Here is a 12,752-nt window from a genome sequence, read left to right as displayed (position 1 = left end):
GACGCCACGGTGGGAAATGATGCCATACACTTGTTGGCGTGTTCTCTTATAGTTCCAGGGAGTAGAAACGGGCTGCACATCTGGACGAAAGGAAGCCTGGTGAAACGGTATTGTATTACGTCGTCCGTCGTTTGAAGACGTCCCTTTTTGTTCCTGTTGGTTCTGAACCAGAAGAATCTGGCCATGTCTTTGTCTTTTCATTCAAGACCAGTTAAAGGAACACGTGAGTGATATCTGTGACAAGAACAGGGAAATGTAGTTTGAATCGCAGTAAAATTCTAGGATCTGCGCAGTACATTCGGTCCTGCCTCTAGTACCTCGTTCAGAGAAGACGTATTGTATTCGTTTTCGTGGGATGGCGAGCCGAAGCCTATCCTCCACTTAATGTTTCCATGTTTCTCTTTTCTCACTACATGATGACGCCTTCCCTGAGAGCGGGAGCGACCTCTACTTGCCCCTTCGTAATGTAGTCTAGCATTAAGTCGTAGGACATTTTCTTAAAAGCTTCTTGACGTTGAAATCTTGCCTTATGTGTTTGAATCATTTCTCTCCAGTCGGTCTGTAACCTGAAGTGGTTTTATTGTCTTTTGGAAAGTGAAACAATTACTCGTTGATCCCTTATACAGAATGATGCTCTGAACGCCACAGTAAGTCTCACATCCTCGTTGCTCACGCATCAGTCTTGACTGACAGTAATCCATAGTCTCAAAGTCCCAAAAGCGTCTGAAGTCGTTATCCAAGTGCAGACCAGACGAGTCACAATGAGCAAGGTTCCTGATTTATTCCCACTAAGTATGCAGCCAAATACGGAAGGAACTAACTGTAAAATTTCAGAGATGCGTCTTGACGAACTGTTCTTCACTATTTTTCAATGAAAATCGCCTCCTATGGGAAGCTCCACGGGAATGCCCTTCACTGAGTCGATTTCTGGACTTGCTAGCGCAAGCTTATGGACATATGATAAACTCTTTACAGGTGGCTAGTGTGAAATCACATGAAGACTTTCAAAGACACCGAAGGATTCTTCAAAAGCCCATTCATATTAAACCAAACAACTCTTGGTGGCGTGAGTGCGTAGGCTTTTATACAAACGACCAAACAGTACATTATCGTCGATTTACATCTGGAATTTCAAACCGTCAGTCGGCGGTTTTACTTTGAAGCTGGATTGCATCCAGCACACATCGAGTTACCCTACTCAGTCCTGCAGGTACTGAGAATCATACTTGGCCTTCTGAAGGTACGTCAGTCCGTGGAGAACAACAACTATTTTTCCCATGAAAGTAATGTTTGCCTGAGCCGCAGGAGTTTTAGTTTCATTTCCTTCATCGTCAGTGGATCTATGATGCAGTTGTCTACACTTATTGCACCGAGCCTTTTCCTTCTTCCTGCAATCTAAACTGTATGGCCACGTTGGAGAGAAAAAAAACATTTGTTTGCTTGTTTTGATTTATCTATTCGGTCGCTGACAACAAGATCTTCTTATAGTCCTGCGCCCAGTGGCCATCAGATATACAAAAAACCACAGAATGATTCTTGTACATAGCACTTTTCTGGGTTGGTCTTTTAGATATCGCGTGCTCATGGAGTGCGGCAGCCATGGGGAGAGTGCTAGAGGCACTGGAAATATCACCGTGTATCTTCTGCGTGATAAGAGCCCCGTCCACTTCCTCGCTCAGAAACTCCATCAGCCGCAAAATATCCTCTTCTTGCTACTCTCGTGTGCTTGGCGTGAATTATCCAGCTGTGCAAAATGTCACCCGGAGAAGCACGGAGAATTTTCGGCGCAAGGACTTGGCCGTATCCGTTCGTGTCTTTCCCAAGAGGCCGTAGCACTTGAATACGTCGCTGGCATCAATGAATGTCGAATTGAGTTTCTCTGGGGTGACGAAATATATGGGTTTTATGGCTTCTATTTAATCTAAGTGGTCCCGAATTAATCGAACCTTGTTGCCAAAACGAGGTTGGAGAACCCCCTTTGTTTCTGCGTAATTCTCCGACGTCACCGCAGTACCTTCTACTAAATACTCCAGCTATCCTGACAGATGGACAGGAAGAAATATATGTTTACTGGCGGTAGATACCGTCGGATCCTTGTCAACTGACTGATCAGATTGCTCCTAGAAGTGTGTCCATGTCTCCAGATCAACTGCAGGAGGCTCCAGCTTCATCGGTGGAATTCTTACTGAAATTGGAGGAACACTGGTTGTTACAGATTGCACCGTGTGGGTATCGGGAATGGTTTAAGTTTGATGCAGATTTTGGAAGCTGTTTCTCCATTTCATGTGACACAGGGCAATAGAGCGTTTCGCGTCGTCTATATAATCTCCGCATTTTCGGACGTCTGTCTCGTTTTCGTCATTGTGTAACAGGTAATGGGCCCCTTATATAGTTTAGTGAGCCGCTATAAAACGTCTTGCAGTCTCTCTTTATAGTATTTATAATATGCGAGTTCTGTAGTGCCTACCAACTTTTTAACTTCTCCGACGAAGCGCGTAATGTTCATTATTTCTCTTGTGCGTTCCCTCTCCAGCCCGTGTAATCGTGCTTCCGAACTTTTATTTGTCGCATCTAATCCGTCACGTTGTTCGAAAGTGGGTGGCAGTGTCGGCTTGCGATCACCTCTTCCTGAATCGTTAATATCTGAGTAGTACATTGAAAAATCATCCGATGGCAGCACTAGTTATATGTGCACCCGATATAGCATTTACGAGTAGCGCATATCATTGTTACAAGCGAAACAGAGGTTGTATTCAAACAGCTATGGAAACACACAAACGATATGTAGTATCTGACATGTGTCAGAGCCTAACATATGAGTCACGAAACTCCTAGAGATTTTCTGCATTTTCCCTACTGCAGCGCTGCCAAGGGTAAAGCTCGTTTCACCAACTCCCGCAAACATGACGTCATTTTGACGTTACACACAATATCGACGACCGCTTGATCAGCTATCGACCCATCGTTAGGATTCGATATGGGCCACTCACCAGATTTCAAGTGCGCGTACCAGAGATTTACAAAAACACGTCATTCTAAGAATAATTTATCACAATTTTTGCTATAATAAAAGTAACGTAATGATTTATCGATGGTTAATGCCTTCATATACTAAGAGTGCTCTCCTAGGAGTGAGTTATTATTGTCAGTAATTTACAAATTAAGAATGAAACACATTTGGTTTATAATTTGCAGTATTCCGTTTTACTGTAACGGAGCACTGACAATTTATCAGGAACACATCACCTTTACAATTAAATGTCGCTTAATAATGCATCAATGATACAACGGATCAAGATAGAATATGATACCAAGGCTGGAGTTGAACATCGCATGGTTAAGTGCTAGCCTAATGAATAACATCGTGATCTCTAGTGTCGAAATTTGTTGGTTCCCATCCCTTCACAGGCACTTTTTTCATGTTAGCTTTGTTAAAACGTTTTGATACTTTCTTATGAATATAATACAAGTCTGTTTTGCAACAGTGGATGTTATTTACATTCAGTCTGATCTGAGAACGAAAAATGAACTAAATATTAGCGATTTCCGAGTATGCAGTTAGGAAGGATCTAAGAGGAGCGCTTTAATTGCTGCGACTGAAACGAGCAGCAATAAATTTCATATTCTGTCTTTTCACTAATATTTGGCTCTTTATTTCCCAATACGTAGTGACTTCAGAGAGTGTGGTTAGGTAGAAACCTAAGAGAACAGATTAAACAGCTGCGAGTGAATCGAGGAGCAATAATATTCATATTCTTCCTTGTCACAAAGTCGATAGCCGACCATGCGGTCGTCGATATTGCGCGTGACGTCTAAAAGACGTCACGTTTACGGGTGTTGTAAAAAGAGCATTATCCTGCTGCCAAGCGGCTGACCTGTATAAACATAACATACTGTGAAACGATTGTTTATGTGTACATCGAGGGGAGAAGCACATTCAAAAGGCGGTCTTATTTCGCAGCTTATTGTGGCGCTATAAACCGTAGCACCAATGAAAATATATTACGGAATTATATCTTTTTCGATTTCCAAAAGATGCTAAATAAAGTCAATAATGTTACGAATAACACATGCTCGTTTCAGCATGGCTAGTTACATCTTCGGGCATGCGAGAAAATGTTTAACATTTTCAGTCACTCGTAGTATCTTCACAGCTTCGGCTCTTAACGAGAATCGCAAAGTTTTAATCATCGTTTCATGATGTTACTATTGTATAAAATGTCTGGACGTGTTCCGATTGCAGATAAGCAGTCGACAACCTTTTCAATAGGACCTACTTAGTTTCAGGAATATTTTTCCGGTTGCCTGTTAGACTGAGCAAGGAAGCACGTAGTTGCAAGTAATTACTATGGTCGATTATAAACAGCCAAGAAATTGCTAAAATTAGCTCGTCATAAGAAGTTCATGAAAGCAAAGGAAAAGTTCTAGATTGCATTAGGCTACATTATGTGGGTATAAACGATGAGATAATTACAATATTTTCCGGATAGTGTAAAATGTTTTGTGGTCTAATATGCATGTGGTGTATTTCTTTTTTTCATAGTGTAAAAGTCTATTTTCTTTCTCCAGGAGCAAGAAGTGGCTTATAAATACGAGAAAGGCCGGCCTTATGAAGTAGGATATACAGTTTCTGTACAAGAATGTTAGAATTTGTGCTCTCTGTTTTGAGACATGCCAGTTCTTGAATGAAGACAAGAAGAAATTTGCGTGGAATGCAGTGCCAACATTGTATGAAGTTCCAAACCAACCCCCAACTGTTTCATTCAAACGCAGTTTACCGAACAGATGCACTCTACCGATAACGAAAAAGGAAAAAAACCATCGTGCTCTGTGAATGCCACTAATGAAGGTGAACTGAGTGCATCAGTCAGTGCCATGAATACAGACTCCGATAAGGAGGCTGGACTAGTTGATTTGGGTTGATGCAAAGAAGAAATAATTTAATTAAACGGAGCAATTGATCATCTGAAGAAGCGGTTGCAATATAAAGCTGCCTAAATTGTTCGTTTGTGTCAAAGTTGCAGACTGTTTAAAAGGTGCATGTACCATCCAAGAACTGCAAGAAGAAAGTTGAATGCAGAAAGTGTGACTAAAGACAGGGAGATACTTAAGACCATAGTGTGTCAGTATCTTACAAAGAAAGCGTTACATCTTGTTTTGAGTCAATTTAGAGTACCTGTTAAGAGAAAACGTGGGCTTCGATTTGATGATAAAATAAAGGTGTTTGTTCTGAATATGTTATACATTGCAGAACACTTGCATATAAACATTTATCAGACTATTTTCATCTTCCGTCAGTTAGAACTTCACAGAAATATGTGGAAGATATAAAAGTAAACTGTGGTATTCATGAAAATATTTTTCATTTGTTGAAAGAGAAGGTGAAACACTTTTCTCATGGTGAAAAACTTGTAAATCTACATATGGACGAAATGACGTTAATGTCATATTTATCAAATGTTGTTTCATCAGATGTTGTCACTGGGTTTGAAGATTTTGGTGGCAGATGAACCCCAAAAATTGCCAACACTGTTCTAGTACTAATGATGAATGGTTTGTTTCCAAAATGTAGGCAGCCATTACCATATATTATATAATGAATGTGTGCCTGCTGATGTACTGACAAAAATATGTTTTACAGTTGTAAATAAGTTAAGAAAGGTTGGTAGTACTGTTAAAAGCAGTGTGAGTGGCCAGTGATCAAATTTCATTGAGTGGGGGAGATGTACAGGTGTGTGTGTAGAGAGCTCTTCTGACTTACGAGAAGGAATAAAATTGCTTCTTTTATGACACTCCTCATCTTCTGAAGCGTGTCAGAAATAATTTTTTCAAATATAATATTTTGTATGAACTAAAAAGTAGCGGCTTTTGTACAGCTTCCTGGAAATACATAGCGTTGTTGTGTGGGAGAGATAGTAAATGCAGTTTCGGATTGCCACCTAAGTGCACTACGAAAGCTACTGAGTAGCTGCTCTGCTCAAAAATGAAAGTTAGCACTGCCACATGTGGCCAATCGAACAGTAGCAGCTGCTGTTGAGCTGCGTGTATCTTACAGTCTTATGCCTGCCACTGCTTATGACAATGCAGAGTTTTGCAAAAAAATAAATAAATAAATAAATAAATAAATAAATAAATAAAAATAAATAAAAAAATAAAAACTGCAACTTCAGAGTTTCCGTAACTCTGAAAAATTTATCAGAAGTCTTTCTAAATATTTGACAGTTTTATTGAATCTGAAACCTCGAACTGAATGACGGTAATTTGTAGATGGCAGTGGTAAAAGATTATACTAGGAGAATCAAATGGAAAGAAGGATTGTAAGCGAATGTATTTTCACTGCAGGTGATGGTAAATGTGCTCATAGTAGGACAAATATCTATTAATGAAGAACTTAAAGCAAGATGGGTTTGAAATTACTTTTGCAGCTGTAAGACATAATACATAAAGAAGGGTTTTGCAGCAATCCCTCCCTAAAGCAATTCACTGCTGCGTTTAATAGTGCTACACTTGATAAGCTGGTGACACGCTCATCAGCCAATAGCAGCTTTGCGAAGGAGTGGACTGGGGTACAAACAATTTTAGATGTTAAATCTGAACATAGTATTACATCTCCTTTGGCTACAGTTATGTGAAACTCTGCATCCAAGTACTGCCTTTTACAACCAAACTGTTAGGCTTGGGAGGAAAAAAACTGTCTGAGATATGTTTGTGGCTATGTCATAAGAAAAATATTGTCTTTTCATAAAATGTTAAACATGTTATACTTTTCTAATGGTAACAATGCATTAAATAACTGTAATAAACTGTACAACTATATTAGAAACTACAAAGACGATAGTATTTTAGGTAGTTTAACGGTGTGAAATGAAGAGCTGTTCAGTTTTTTGATAAAATGTGAAACTGCATTGGCTGGCAACTTTGAGAGGTACGTTAATTAACATCGGTGTGGCACTGTGATTGTAAAAAAGTTAGTGGAAGTTGCGGGCTGTTGTGAGGAAACAAAGTTGCTGATTGCAAAGTACTTTGTAAGATTAAGGCTCTATTTCATTCTCAGATTCACTAATGATGAATTATTACAAAAAATAGAAAGAAGATAAAATACCTCCAGATTAAGTAATTAGGATGTTAACTGCCATCAGGTATTATTTGGAAGATAAATTAAACCTGTTTGCTCTGCTGATTACTATAGCTGTTTATTTGCACCCAGATGTGATTTTCCTGTCCTTTTAATGCTGATGATTGAAAGTTTTTTTAAAAAAATATTGAGTCTGAGGTGTTCCAATTTTGTAAAAAATAATGTCAATGGATGGTTAATTTTAAATCCTGTATCAGATTACACTGGATTTGTACCTAAATTTTTCTGAAATACTGAGGAATGACATCAGCTGGGATTAAGTAAAGGGTAAATTTATTTAATTCTTCTTTGACACTTTTTGCAAAAGAACATAAAATGGTGACCACTTTCAATATACATAATACAACAATTTATATCATATGAACTACTTGAATTATGTAATATTGTTACATGGCTGCATAACATGTCTGTCATATTTGCATGTATACAGCTTGGCGGCAAAAAGCAAGAAATGCGTATGATGTTCGTAAATGTGGAAGGTGGTTTACAGTGTAGGATGAGATAAAATGTTTTTGCTTCCTTAGGAAGACTAGTATCGATAACAGAGAGAGACGGATAACTCACACACTCTCATTCTTCAAACCGATTTTTAGTAGCATGTGCTCGCAGATTTGTACAAGATGTCGAAACCAGTGGAGGAAAGGCGCAGGCGCAACGCAATGTTCACCATCTATCACCACTGATGCTTGAAAAGAGAATGAGGGAAGTAAAGGACTGTTATTGTTTATCAAGGACAGACTATTAGCACGGTGCAATTAAATGATGATGCAGTAGTTGTAGCCGAAAGTGAACAGGAATTGGGTTTTGTACTAAATGTAATTGAACATGTACTCAATGTAGTTTACGATCTGCACATAAATAAGAAGAACGCCTGGCAGATGGACATGTTGGAGGACGAAGCGTTACATCTCGGAAAGATATTTTTGAAGATACGTTTTGACACCTGGGAAGAATGAAAGATAAACATGAGAAGTAAACACAAGGCATAGAACCAAGGACAGGACGAAAGGGGAGTTTATAAGGAGATGTAGCACGTAATGTTCAAGAATTTAACAAACGTGTCTTGCTTTGAATGTCTTAAAATGAATCGGAATTCCGCTTATAAAACTTGTGAAAGAAACTGCAGTCGGCGTAAAGCATCAGAAAATTAACACCAAGCACGCGGATATAATCATAATCAGTTCTTTTTTAACTTGAACATATCTGGCTACAATTCATGTCTCGTCGTTTTCGACGATACGATTAAGACTCTGCTACTGTGAACTGTATGTATTACACTACACTGACGTTATTAGAGATCGACATTAACAGCAGATGGGTTACTACTTTAATTGCATATTCCTATTCGTATTGGAAAATTCACCACCACGTTCGGTGATTAGGAAATATTGAAGTAGCAGCATTAAAAATAGCTAGTTCTCCATTTATATCAAGCAGTTCTATTTTTACCGCAGTCTAGCCGCTTGGGGCGCTAGTATCGCTTCTGCTGCAAAAGGCCGCACCTTTTTGCCCTACAGAACTTGGCAACTGTTTTAGACTTTGCTTATATGCTGAGCGTCAAAATACTGGCATAGAGCCTGAATACTACTCCCACACTATTATGATGTAGTTTTGCGTAACTGTGTTATAGCAGAAATGCCTACCTCGTCCTATGGTCCAGCTCATCCATGTAGTTCTGTGCTTTTCTTATCGGCTCGCTCCGTCCCGGGTTTCGGCACCAAAAAATGTGGCTCAGATCAAGTGTTAAAAGGAAAACGTGAAATACTGTGTTTTAGAAGTAGCTGTCTTAGTTAATTATTCTGCGACTGTGAAATACTTAAGTATCAGAAGCGCACCACTCACACTGCGCATCGAACTTTGTGATTACGAAAAGAAGAGATTTTATTTGATATAGCAATGAAACAGCCGTAAAAGCAGCTAAACAGTTCACGACCAAGGCAGTTAATTCTGATCGTGAAACTAACTCAATGACAGTGCCATCGGATGGCTTGTTACAATTATGTATATATATCTAATTTCAAAATTATGTAAGTTAATCTGGATGATAATTACCATCAAACAGATTTATTTCATTGTATACATTGATTTTCTTGACACTCATGAGCCTCACAATACACCATATATTTATTGTTTTATGAAGTTTGTTGCTAAGAATCAGGCACTATTGGAAAAGGTAGCGGAGGGTTGGGGTGTAGTTTGGTTCCGACTGGGGGTTGCGTGAGTGTGGATCATTTTAAATACCTTCTTATTAAATACCTTATATCCTAAGGTGGAAGTACTTACAAATTTTAACCCTTGAGATTGATAACAAAAATGCCTTCAAACTGATAATACCTGATAAACAATATTCTGCTGAGATACAGATATATTAAAAATTCTTACTTAAAATATGCAAAGTAATATCAGAATAAAAATACTTATTAAAAACAAATTCAAATAACCTAACTCAACCCAGGTGGCTTTACAACTAGGCACAACAAACGCCAACGAATATCAGCCCCTTATAACTTTACGAACAGGTATTCAGAATCACATTGAATATCAGACAAGCAGTGGCCACTGAGAGACCTATCCTGTACTGCCATCAACCACCACTGCTTTCCTTAATGTACAATACAACTTTACGAAGCTAACTACTACAAACGCACAGAAACACAGCAAAGTAGAGAATACTGACTTCTATACAATGGTGAAATCACAGTCTTTCTATAAGCAACATGACCACAGTACAATAAAATATTATCAGGTTCGGTTTCATACGGAAGCAGTTGCGTCCAGCAGCTGTATTCATTTCAAGCCGTAAAGGATACAGCAATCAGTTACAAATGATGTTTATTGCATATGTAGATTTTGGTCACTGTGTGTCCATCGTCAGAGCAGTAAATGCGAGATAAAACATTAAAACTACTTGTATATGCACATAGTCTCTACTGAAATATTCATGTCAGAGGTTGAATTCATACTCAGTGAGTATGAACTCAACAAGTAAGAGTAAGAATTGAACCTCTGAAAAGAATGGTCCAATTGGAGGTATTTGCATGCACAAATAGTTTTAGTGTTTTAACTCACATTTACTGCACTTAAGATGACCACACAGTAACTAAAATCTAGATATATATAATAAACATCATTTGAGACTGATTATTGTGCCCTTTCATAGTACTGTAATAAAATATAGCCCTCTTCTGCATCACAGCTCTGCCATACGACGTATAAATTCACTTCAAACAATTTGTAATGGCTTCACTGTGCTTCAAAACCACCACAACGGACACCAGCTTATTTCACCTCTCTCAGCGCATGCCACACCATTGTAATTTGCCATAAACTATCAGCTTCCCACTAATGCATGTAGGCCTCCTGTAACGTCTAGTAATAAACAAAGACAATATATTGTGTAATAATGAGAATATTAGATGTGTCATATTGTGTCATTGTGTAAAATTATGTATTTTTTCTTTATTATTTATTTCTGAGAACGTCTGCGTCGGCGAGTAATAAGACCGACACAGAAGATAAATGTTGTACAGAGATCACAAAATGAATTAGTATATAATGCATGATGTAAAGTAAAGTCTTTGTCTTCTTAATCTGGAAGCTGTGAGAGAAAGATCTCCTGTTGTTGTCGTAGAGAGCGAGAAGGTAGCATTCTTTTGTCGAGATTGGGAATTGTACGCCATTACGTGTGCATTTACACAGGTCTGTAATTGTTGAGATATTTAAATGTTTCAATAGAGTTGTTTAAATGAAAACGTGTATTATTTAATTGTTAAAGCTTGCTTGCCTATTATCCCACCCTGTTAAAATATTTTTCAGTTATATAAAAAAAAAATTATTATCTGTGGAGCTGAGCTGTGTGGAGAAAGAAGAGCCGCTGCCGCGGCGTATTTAAACGACTTACAATATCGTCGAGTATACCGCAAGGAAGCGGTAAAATAATAGTAGAATAATATTATTTCTTTTAGCTCCCAGACTGGCAGTGAAGATCAGCAGATTTTATGATGTGTTGCAGGTTGACGCGGGCTGCTGATAGGATATAAATTACAGTGCAAATAATTTAATGTACTTACCGAATCTGATAGGAATCTTGCTGTGCTCCGTTCTGATCTGGCTAAATTTTATAGTGATAACGTAATTTTCTTTAATGAGAGTCTCATGTTCTTGGGCTAGTCGTGGTATGAAACAGCATTCTAGTAAGAAATAAAATCCACTGCAAACTTGTGTTTTTGAACGATTGTACGAACTGTAACATCAGTGATCATAAAACAGTAATTTCAACTTTGAATAACTATGAAGTAGGAAAGATATATTGATCCTTAGCATGAGTTGCAGTTACTAAAAATCGTTCTTTAAATTGTAGGCCAGATCCAGAACAATAAGACTTCCATCGATACATTTTATTTTACTAAAAGGTAACGATGATAAAGAAATTAAAGGCACAGCATTGTTAAAAGAATTTCTCGTCACTCTTTCCATATAGGCGTTGTTACGCTAATAATAATAATTAAAAAATAAATAAATGAACCAAAGAGACTAACAATTTATAAAAACAATTAACGAAAGAGTAGTCACGACGGGAAACTCCTTACACAGTTTTGCAGTGACTAAGCTCTCCACCGTCCCTTATTTCTGGCTGTGATCTGCTGTCTTCCTCTGGACACTGGCCGGCCGCGGTGGTCTCGCGGTTCTAGGCGCGCAGTCCGGAACCGTGGGACTGCTACGGTCGCAGGTTCGAATCCTGCCTCGGGCATGGATGTGTGTGATGTCCTTAGGTTAGTTAGGTTTAAGTAGTTCTAAGTTCTAGGGGACTGATAACCACAGCAGTTGAGTCCCATAGTGCTCAGAGCCATTTGAACCATTTGAACCTCTGGACACTGGCAGAAGACAGCATCTAGTCTGGAAGTCGACGATGTCCACACACAGCTGAGCACGCCCCACACTGAACACTGCGGCTCTGCGTCCCACGCCACCCGGCTCCATGGTGTACTTTCTTCCATTCTTGCTAGCTAGCTGTCAACGAACTATGTCACTCGTTCCGGAACGCCTCCAGAGGTCGGCCGATGGGCCCCTAGCATCGATACGCGTGCTTCGCGATGCCCTCTAGTGGAGTGCGCCATTAAAAAACACCATAAAACTTGGCACCGGCCGCTGGAAATACGAGGGGCGTTCAGTAAGTAATGCAACACATTTTTTTCTGAAAGTAAGTTGATTTTATTCGGGATTCCAATACACCATATTATTCCCCATCTTTGGGCTACAAAACCCTAATTTTCATCGTGATTTCCGTTCAGTGCGACGGCCTTATAAGACCTTACTGGGAGGGCCTGTATGTCGGCATGGTATCACGCTATTGGTCGATGTCGGAGCCAGAGTTTTGCTACATAAATAACCTCCCCGTCACCCACGTACCGCTTCCCATGGAGTGCACCCTTCATTGGGCGAAAAAGATGGAAGTGTTCTATTATGCTGCGAGGAACCCAATGGGCACATATCTTTAGTATCCGAGCTGGTGGACGAGGGTGTCGGAATTGTCAACAGAGGCGTCCGGTTGTGCAGCAAGGTGTTTGATTGTGATGTCTGTCGATCACCTGGAATGAGAGTGCGATTTCAGTATGGA

Source organism: Schistocerca nitens, chromosome 2, assembly GCF_023898315.1.
Source record: "Schistocerca nitens isolate TAMUIC-IGC-003100 chromosome 2, iqSchNite1.1, whole genome shotgun sequence".
Taxonomy (NCBI): domain Eukaryota; kingdom Metazoa; phylum Arthropoda; class Insecta; order Orthoptera; family Acrididae; genus Schistocerca; species Schistocerca nitens.
This window is presented reverse-complemented; position numbering follows the sequence as displayed.